Source organism: Mizuhopecten yessoensis, unplaced genomic scaffold (assembly GCF_002113885.1).
Source record: "Mizuhopecten yessoensis strain PY_sf001 unplaced genomic scaffold, ASM211388v2 scaffold716321, whole genome shotgun sequence".
NCBI lineage: Eukaryota > Metazoa > Mollusca > Bivalvia > Pectinida > Pectinidae > Mizuhopecten > Mizuhopecten yessoensis.
In genome coordinates, this window is record NW_018480058.1 from 349,584 (window position 1) to 359,673 (window position 10,090).

Here is a 10,090-nt window from a genome sequence, read left to right on the forward strand (position 1 = left end):
TTGTTTGAACTGTTCACAATTTAATATTTAATATCTCTCTGAAAAGGAGAGTATATACACCATCAAAATTTAGTGGTATAGGTAACTGGCTTTTTATTTCTCTATCTTTTTTCCTACAGCTGTGTTACCATTGTCACTTGACTCTCCTATCTGGTAGGTAGTGTTACCATCGACTGTCTTTATAGACACCAGCTAGCTTTCATCTCAATGGGCCTGGCTAATAAGCTTTGGTTCAATAAATACAACTTGGGGAGCGAACACGGTGATAACATTGAGAGTAGAATGTGTGATTTGTTTATCCTTGATGTTTAGGATGCTACTCCCTGACATAAAGGTGTATCTTTTGACAGAGTTCTGCTGACATCAACCGGAGGTAATGTTAGTCGGTGTGTATGTATGCCCTGCACACCAATACACGATATGGTTTGCCTGTGATATGTAATGAGATTTCCTCAGGCAATAATGTGCATTTATTGCAGATATCCTTTCAGTGGTCTGGAATAACTGTCTATTACATACGTTTTATCTCCATAGTTAGCAGATTTGAGCCTTGAGAGTTAATTTCTACCAGATTTCTGTGAACATTATTTGTTTTCAGATAAAGGCAGAATGAGGTTTACTCGGTGATTGATATTTTCAATTTTTGCCTTATGTTTAACTTGAACTGACACAAACTTACATTCAAACTGTAAGAAAAATAGTTACACATGGGCATGAGATATTTCATTAATCGGAGAGTTTATACAAAATGACTGATGCTTGTATATAAGGTGTCTGTTTGTTTATTTTCAGATTCCATGTGAAGAGAAGATATTTCCAACTGTTTCAACAGTAGCTGCATGCAGAATATCAGAGGTATGTACTGACAGAGCACATCTGTTGACTTTCACATTTCCTGATAAGTTGCAGTGTTTTTTTCTGGGAACTTCTTGAGGCCGAAAATGGGCCCCATGCATTCCTAATTGAAACTATTTCATATTGATGCCTATTTCATAAAATTGCAGTTTACTTCTGAAATTTCTTTCAAAATTGGTATGTTTTCTTCCCAATGACACAAAAAGGTCCCATCCCAAATTAACAGGGGAAAAAACCTGAGATGTAGTATAAATATATATATGACTAATGTAAAAAATTTAAACACTTTAATCAGTGTGTTAAAATAATTATAAGTTTTGGTTCCACATCTCACTTGAGTTAGACTTCTTGTCAGTGTCACCATGCATACTATCTACCTCCTGCGTATAACATATTGGGATACTTTATTGCAAAAAGTTTCTGGTTGATTTGTATACCCCTACCAAAAAACATCTATGTATATGTGAAGTATAAATTGATGTTGGACTACTTTGACGCTACTATAATCTGTCTGATCACTTCCGGCCACTCAGAGTGTCATATATATTATTATAGGAGAGAATTTGTGTACCATTTAATATCATGATAAAAAATTGCATTGACACAAGACGTCCAAGGAGTGTTAATGAAAAAAAAACGTTTATTTAATACCTTAATTTCAAAACTTCAATTCACACTAAAATGACCGATTATTTGACTGCCACTACTTAAAGTCCTGTTATTTCTCCACCATTAACACGGCCGTTTTCTAGTTCACTGTGACTAAGGTATCCTGGGAAAAGGGATACTGTATGCTCTATGTTTAGGTGTCAGAACTGTTATTTTAACCCAAACATGTCCAGCTGTAATTACATAAACACTAGCAACCATTGAATGAAAACATTTTCTGAAGGTGTTAAGAAAAAAAACAATAGAGCCACTACTAGCACGTGTGCCTGTAGGGATTGTGGGTTTACACTGCACACACGGGCCAGCAGCTGTATCACTCTCCGATACCTCCCTCACACAGAGCCAAGGCAGGCCTAGCTCAGTCAAGAGGACAGGAACAATTAAAAAAACAGACACTTGAATGAAAAATTCAGGTACGTGTACCACAGCAGACTGGGAAAGGAATTATACCGGACTCCTGCTGTGCCTTTGCGTACATGGGTGTTTTGTGGGAAGCACATGTCGTGGTTAAGTCTCATCACTGTGGTATCCTCCGAGTGCTGAACCCAGGGCTACAGCCTAGAGCCTGCACTATTGTTATTGTCAGCCACAATTTCTACACAGGGCATTTTGCTTGTATTTAAAGTGCCCTGTAAATTATGACATATGCCCTCGGAGCAGACCCGAAAAAGGATTCAGTTTTGGATTTATAAATGGTGTTTGTGCGGGAGAGTCAGAGAAGATTGGAGCTATTAATGAAAGGTAAGACCTGGTGTTTTGGTTTGGTTTATACTCGTGGTTGGCACATATTTCCTTAGTTTATTGATTGTGTAGTCTGCTCGACCTTGTGTATCACTCTGGCATGTAGGAGGGAACAGCTCCGTGGCTCCTACTTCCCAGGATCTGATCCCTAATACCACCGAACCTCCGACACAGTCATGTCAAAGTGTCACAGGAATTCTCCCTCTAAGAGGCAGTAACATGCAAGACATTCTGGATTTAAATACAAAGCCCTCAGTTGAATTGTCTGGAGGTTTTTTTCTGGTTTCCTGCAGGTTGTTGACATTTTGGTCCTTCTTAGGGTAAAAATAGCAGAGCAATTTCTGCTGTTTTCTGTAGGTTAATCATTGGTATTCTTGAACTGTTTATGAGAGTAAGGAGATGTTGTGCTTACTGTCATCTAGAAAAAAAATGTCTTGAGGTTTTTGCCAAAAAATAAAAAATAAAAAAATACAGGAAAATTATGACTGATCGGTCTGTGTTATGCATTACGAACATTGTATGTAACTTGAACCAAACATTTAGTCTTATCAGTCAACCAGTCGTTTAATAGGTAAATAATGGAGAATGAAGGAATTTAGTTGCTGGACTGACATGGAGTCTCCTGTCTCCCAAAGACAATCACAGGGGATTGTGTCCAGCTGTCTCTGTCCCCCTGCTAAGTACTGTATTTGACATTTGGCAGACGAAAAAACCTTGAGACAATTGGTTTTTGATGTAAATATAATCCCTCAGTAACCATGGGCCTACATTTTATTGTTACAAATGGAAAAATTCCTATCATGCCTGGGACCAGAAGATGTTGACGTCTGCCTGGGACTGGTAGATGTTGACGTCTGCCTGGGACTGGTAGATGTTGACGTCTGCCTGGGACTGGTAGATAGATGCGTTATGGTAGGTCTTTTTGTAGACTGCTTATGACCTGTAGATTTGTCGATGTTGGTCATTTAATCATTTGTTTTCAAGAAGGTCTCAGTGAACCATTTTAGAGATTATTTTCAGAGCTTTGTTTACATGGATGTCCAAGTCCGACCATTGTACAGACTGTGACTGCTGTGGGGCTGACTAAAACCTGTTACAATGGACTTCAACCATTATAGTCAATGGTATACATGTTTTCAGTAACATATAGCTGTGAAAAGATTAGGCAAAACTATGAACTGTTTAGACATGACTTAAAACATTTGTGAAAAGAAAACAGAAAATTCAAAGAACAAAACTATAATGGCACTTGTATATAGGTGTGAAGAATATCAACTTTTGATATAGAAGTGACATGTATTAGGTTTTGTTGTACACCTACCTACAAAAAGTCATGTCAAATATAAAATGTAGATCAAACAGAAATCCTTTTTGGTTGAAACTTACCAATTCTTTTCCATTGATCAAATTGATGACTTGAAACAAGGATGATTCCAAATATTTTTGCCCTATTTTTCCCTGGTAGTGACGTCACTATATTCTGTTGCTGACGTCAATTTTGGCCCCCATTATCGTTTGGTTCAAGTTTTCAGGATAATTACAGGTAATATTTTGCTGAAATAATACATAGAGAAGCAATTATAGGTAAGCAATGTTCCACACCTCTTCATACAACGTACATCGTAAATAACATAACTTAAAAATGGTTGTGAACAGATACATCTATGACTGTGCACAACCCATTATAATAGATGTGTATTTCGTGATTCAAATTTTACTGTGTATTCTACCTGTACAGTAGAAACGTAGGCTTTTAGAAATATTCAAATTCTGGGCAGATTTTTCAAGGCAGCAGTCTCGCATCCTCTTCCATTGTTTACAGTAAACAGTGACACATGTTATACCTTAGCTCAAGTTACCATGGCAACACAGTAACAGGAATAAGTTGATACAGAACAAGATTTGTGAATTGCTGGATTTCCATGGGTTAATATACCAGCTGTTCTTCATGACAAACACATTGGGCATTGCTAACTTCACGCTGTACATTTAGATACCTTGTTTTTAGACATTTTCCTATTCAATGCATGACAGAATGGACATTAAAGTCTACAAGCTCATGACAATGACTAAATGACACCAAGATGTTTATAATCTTTATGCTGTTGCCTGACTATTCTACTGAACCATGTTAAACATCAGAAGAGAAAGAAGTTGACTGGGGTTTGGTTCTGTGTTATCGGCTAGATCTGTGGGTCTGCCTGGTAGGTTAGACCTGATTCCTGTAATAGATTGGCTTGTTTATATGTTTAAACACCTACGCCAACAAATTGAGGAGTTTACCCATCACATTTACATATCTCCTGTCTACTGTAAATTGGAAAAAGATTGCATTGGAGAACTGAATATTTCTGATCTTTCAACAGGAATAATGAACGAAAAAGCACCTCCTTTCACAGCGCAGTTGGAATTTACCAAAAATAAACATGACATGTTGTTTCTACGCAGATTTCATTTTTACCCTTGAAATGGTCATTATATTTGGTACAAAGTCAAAATGTCAAATATATCAAAATGTTGAAAATAACATATGTACGTCATGTATGGTATAATTTTATAATTTTATGTCTTAATTGGTTAACAAAGGTTTGACCTCCTTAGTTATAATTATTAATTTAATTGAGCTCAGTCTGTTTCAGTTGTTTTGGTGTTCTATCTTGCACTTACCTTACAGGGACGTTGGGTCTCCACCCCCCTGTTGTTACTAACCGTTTTTGAGGATCAAGGCCCCTTGCATTCCTTACGGAATCTGTCTCTCTCCTGAACGGCGCTTACCTTAAAGCCATATGGATGGACATAACGAAGATAACAGAATTTCTACATTTTACCAACCTTTCAGATGACTTTCCCTGAATTCCCACAATACACAAGAGGAAAACCTACATGGCTACCTAGTCAACAGTTGAAACACTCAACGCTACAGATGGAAACTACTCAACCCTGTGTATATGAACTAACCACATTGAACTGAAAACAATTTGAGGTCTACCTGCCCAATTGCTAAAATACAATCATGCTGCCGATGGTTTAGAAATTTCTAATATCATTACCAAGATGAAGCTATACCTCACAGACCTTGAGTCATCAACACATAACAACACTATGTATGCACAACACATTGGAACAGAAGAACAACATTACCCGTTTAACAAGTTTTAGAAGATGTGAACCTTACAGACTAATGACTATAAACCTTGAGAATGCATTCAATACTTTTTAGTATGGACATCACACAACATATTGTTGCCAGCCTCAGAACACAACTTGCACAGAATGTACTGTACCAACCCTCTATACAATGTACACAGAATGTACTGTACCAACCCTCTATACAATGTACACAGACTGTACTGTACCAACCCTCTATACAACTTGATATTCTTATCGCTGATGCCACAGGATTAACCTACAGAACTCACTGATGCATTAGGACCTTTTCTTCTTCCGGGCTTATATCCTAATCGAACACTCTAGAACTGCTCACACGCTTATTGACTTCTACTCTATTTACAACAGTTCTGACAATTTAATCATGTTTAATATTCTTTCTATTACTATTTCCATTCCTTAAGAGACAGAACAACGACCTTAGAGTTTTGCTTGTTTGAGCACTTCTGATATATTTAATTTCATGTTTACTATCCCTTATTTCTGTTCCTTTAATCATGATCTCTTGCATTGGAAATATTGTATAAGTATGGAATTCTGTTGACAAATTAAAGTATGAAGTCAAAATTTTGGATGTGAAAATGCATTAAAATGTACATTTAAGGTTGTAAAGTTACTAGAAACTTCAATGAATTTATTCTGTGTTTGAATTTAAATTCATATAACTTGGAAATACATATTTTAAAAACACTATTACATGTTTAATTAAAATGTTGATTGAAAATTTACCATAAGCTAAAAAAATGTTTAGTTGCAAAGATTTATGTTCTTTGTATAATTACAATTTTAAATTTAATAAATTAAGATATAATATTTTTTGAAAATCTCAGAATTTATGTTGAATAATTTTTCACAATTTTGGAATATGCTAATAAATCTGTTAAGAAGACTTTACACTTGCCTATATAACCTGGATACATGACCTGTCTAAACAAGCACCTGTCCTAACAGGACTTTGTAATTACAGTAGATGAGGTCCTTGTAGTCAGGTTCGGGTCTGTAGATAGATAAACAATCTGTCTAAACAAGCACCTGTCCTAACAGGACTTTTTAATTACAATAGCTGAGGTCCTTGTAGACAGGTACAGGTCTGTAGATTGATGGGGTATGAATCAGACTTGGAATGTATCTGGCCGGGCATGTGCACTTGAGGCTTCATTATCAGAATAACTGACAGCTGACCATCAAAGAGTGGTCATTTTCTGTAATGACCTGCGATAGCCATTCATTAGTTAGGTTACTATCTTATGGCTGGCTGTGGTCATTTCTTGGGCCATTATAGATATTGAACACATTCCTGGCTTATTCCAGAAGATAGAATTAAGGTGTGGGTTCAGGAATGGTGATGTTTTTAACGAGTAACCGACGAGTGCCCGACGGTGGATATTTTTTTCTGTGGTCGGAGCCATCATAGTGGGTTTGAACATAATTATGGCTATCTCTTTAATTAAAGATTGTGGTCAGCAACACCAATGTCTGCTGGAATGTTATTAAGTCTTCACAGATGTGAGATAGTTGCTATCGAAACTATCTCCATGTAGTGGTACAAGTCCAGTGTTGTAAGCTAACAAGGCTCAGATATTTGGTCAGGGTGGTTAACTAAGCTGCATTTTAAACCAGAGTAATCAACCATGCTGTATAACTGGTAGTCCTGAGTGTTGGGGGCTGAGGAAGACTAGTCCAGGGATGGAATGTGTTTGTCCAGTGTGTTGAAAGCATTCAACCATGCTGTATTCAGTACTGTGATGGAAGCGAACGAACTTGTCGAGGGTGTTCAGCCGTGCTGTAAAGTCCCATGTTAAAAGCTAACAAGATCTGGACATTGGTCGAAGGTGTTCAGCCATGCTTTGTTAGTCCAGTATTTGAAGCTAACAAGACCTGGACATTGGTCGAAGGTGTTCAGCCATGCTATGTTAGTCCAATATTTGAAGCTAACAAGACCTGGATATTGGTCGAAGGTGTTCAGCCATGCTAAGTTAGTCCAGTGTTGACAGAAATTGATTTATAATCTCCCTAATGATGACTGTAAGATTGACATTGATTTCTGGTACATCCGAAGTCTGGTGTTGGAACACATAGATTGGTCAAGCCTACATACCCTGTGGTCACTTCACATTACAATGTGCTGACCAAGAGAGCTTGAAACTTGATGATACTAAACCAGGGTCTAACCATGGCCATTGGATCTATATACATAAAGTATTGGTATCAGTACTGACACTTTACAAACTGACCCCATGTGACACAGACTATTCAGACTATTTATGAGGATAATAAATTCATTAGGTTATCAGTCTTTTTTTGTAACCATCTGTTGCTAGGACAACAGGTAATTTGTAACCATCTGTTGCTAGGACAACAGGTAATTTGTAACCATCTGTTGCTAGGACAACAGGTAATTTGTAAACATTATCTAAGCAAGTTTCTTTGATAATCAACAGTTCACATATAACATTACCAAGTTGACTTTCTCACACCCATCATACTTCCTCAAAGCAACATCAAGTTTAACAGTTGAGTATACATTTGTTCATTTGTAATCCCTCTCCTCTGGACACCCATAGTTTACACTCCTAGTACCGCAACAAAGTTGGGAGCTTATGGGCTTACTGGAATCAAGTCGTCTGTCTGTAGATGAAACCTTGTACGAATAAGGTCTCCTACAGTTTTCAGACACAGAATTTTATGCACGATTCTGCCGATGTAGTCATCATACTCTGAAATCTATCATTGTTCTTTTATTAATGCAGTATTTCTTCAATGGTAATTATGTTCTTTTCTGATTACTGTTTATAAATTTTGTCTGAAGTATTGCAACTATTACCTTTTTGACAAATATATATAAAATTTGACATACATAATTGGGAACCTTAGAAAGTTATTCAATTGATTTTTTTTATTTTTTTTAAATTGTTCTGGTTATTTTACGTTTTCTGATTTTTATATGGGATTAGGGGATGATATGTAGCTGAAAAACCATTGTTATCGGAAATAACCTGATTGACCTCCAAGTTCTTACCACTTAAACTGGTTTATTGTGTCATATTGATATGTAAATTACCTGGTAACCAGGGAACCCCAAATGGTAACACAGGAAATCATAACTGTTCTTAGATATTTTACATTGGTACCCTGTCATAAAGTAATAACCCTTTCACCACTGTAGACCATAATGGACTCATCCAGATCAATGCAAGGTAGAGTCTATACTAAAGGCACATAGGGGTGTAAGAGATAACAGTAATTACACAGGGTTGAAGTTACAGGGGTTTTCAGTTTACACAGGTTTTGCTGTAGTAGGAACAATTCACATTTAAACCATGGTTTGCCATAAAAAATACTTGCAAACAGTTTTATAGATAACTCTAAATGAACAGTAATAATTTGAACAGTTTTAGATATAGATAGTCTGATTTACGGGGCCGTGATTTAATTATGAAGATTTATCTGGTAACCAACCTTTCTTGTCGGTGCTGATTATGTTGTCTACCTGGTAGCAGATTTATGATCATAGATTAGGCCTATCTCAATACACCATTGTCGGAATACTTACTCAGCTAACACAGTCCTGATCTGGCACAGTAATAATCTTGATAGCAGTAGTCAAATTATTCATTCAAAGATATACCGATGGATCGCTGCAGTCTTTGTAGGAAGCGGTCAAATTATTTATTCAAAGACATATTCGTGATCACTATGTTATCATCTTTATGCAGCATCAGCTATATTTACTTATTCAAAGGCCTGCATTACTGGTGCTATGGTTAATCCCTCTGTGACAAACGAATCACCACCATCTACTGGGGGTCCGCTGCTACCCTGGAACATCCGTTTTGAGGAGTTTGGTGTATCCAGTCATTGTCGAGGTTTTTGAACTTAATTGTCTTTCAGGTCCAACTTCCAAGGATGGAGACAATTGATTATATTACTTATTCATTGTAGCAGGTTATTGATCTGAACAGTCGGCCATGCTCCATGTCAACTTAACACTGAGTGACCCAACGTTTAAAAATTACTATTGTTAAAATCAATGGTCTTGACAAAATCATTAACTGGTTTACCATTCAACTTGACTGGTTGTTTAGCCTCAAACTATCGGCCGATGTCAGTGTCAGCCGTCTAGGGTGATGCCTACTGCTACTTGAACCAGGAATTAATGTCTATATTCAGTACAGTATTCTCATCCTGTATAATCCTTTCTCAATAAGTTAAGTATGCTTAAAAACCAAAGTCTGAAGTTTGATAACAAACATTCAATATATCAGTGCAAGCTGTTAGAGGTAAAATTATTTCAAGAAAAAAACACCCAACAGAATGATATATAATTAGTCGCATCATTTGTATATTGGAAACTTGCAGCAATTCATACTTTTGAAGGAATTGTCTATGTTGGTTGTCATAGTGTAATATAATGTAAGTAATGATAAAAGTTTAATTAAATGAGTGATAATTATATATTTACATTCTGTATGCTTAGACCCATTGACAAAAATTACATTCATAAATGCATAACACAGGTGTTCATAGAATCTCAGCACGTGGGAACTGATAGTAACCTGATCACACTGCGTAGTAATACACTACAAAAACTACTCACTCGGAACGACCGACCTAGATGCTTAATTCTTACATCTTAAAATATTATTGAACTGTGCTT

The 10,090-nt window shown here is 36.6% G+C and overlaps 1 protein-coding gene across 1 annotated transcript in view; it reads left to right on the forward strand.

The window, feature by feature from the left end:
- Positions 1-1,856: 1,856 nt before the first annotated feature.
- Positions 1,857-10,090, forward strand: part of LOC110443021 (zinc finger CCCH domain-containing protein 10-like) — a 138,277-nt gene continuing 130,043 nt past the window's right edge. The window contains exon 1 of the mRNA XM_021486965.1: positions 1,857-2,265. The gene's annotated coding sequence lies outside the window, so the exon portion shown is untranslated. The remainder of the gene's footprint in view (positions 2,266-10,090) is intronic.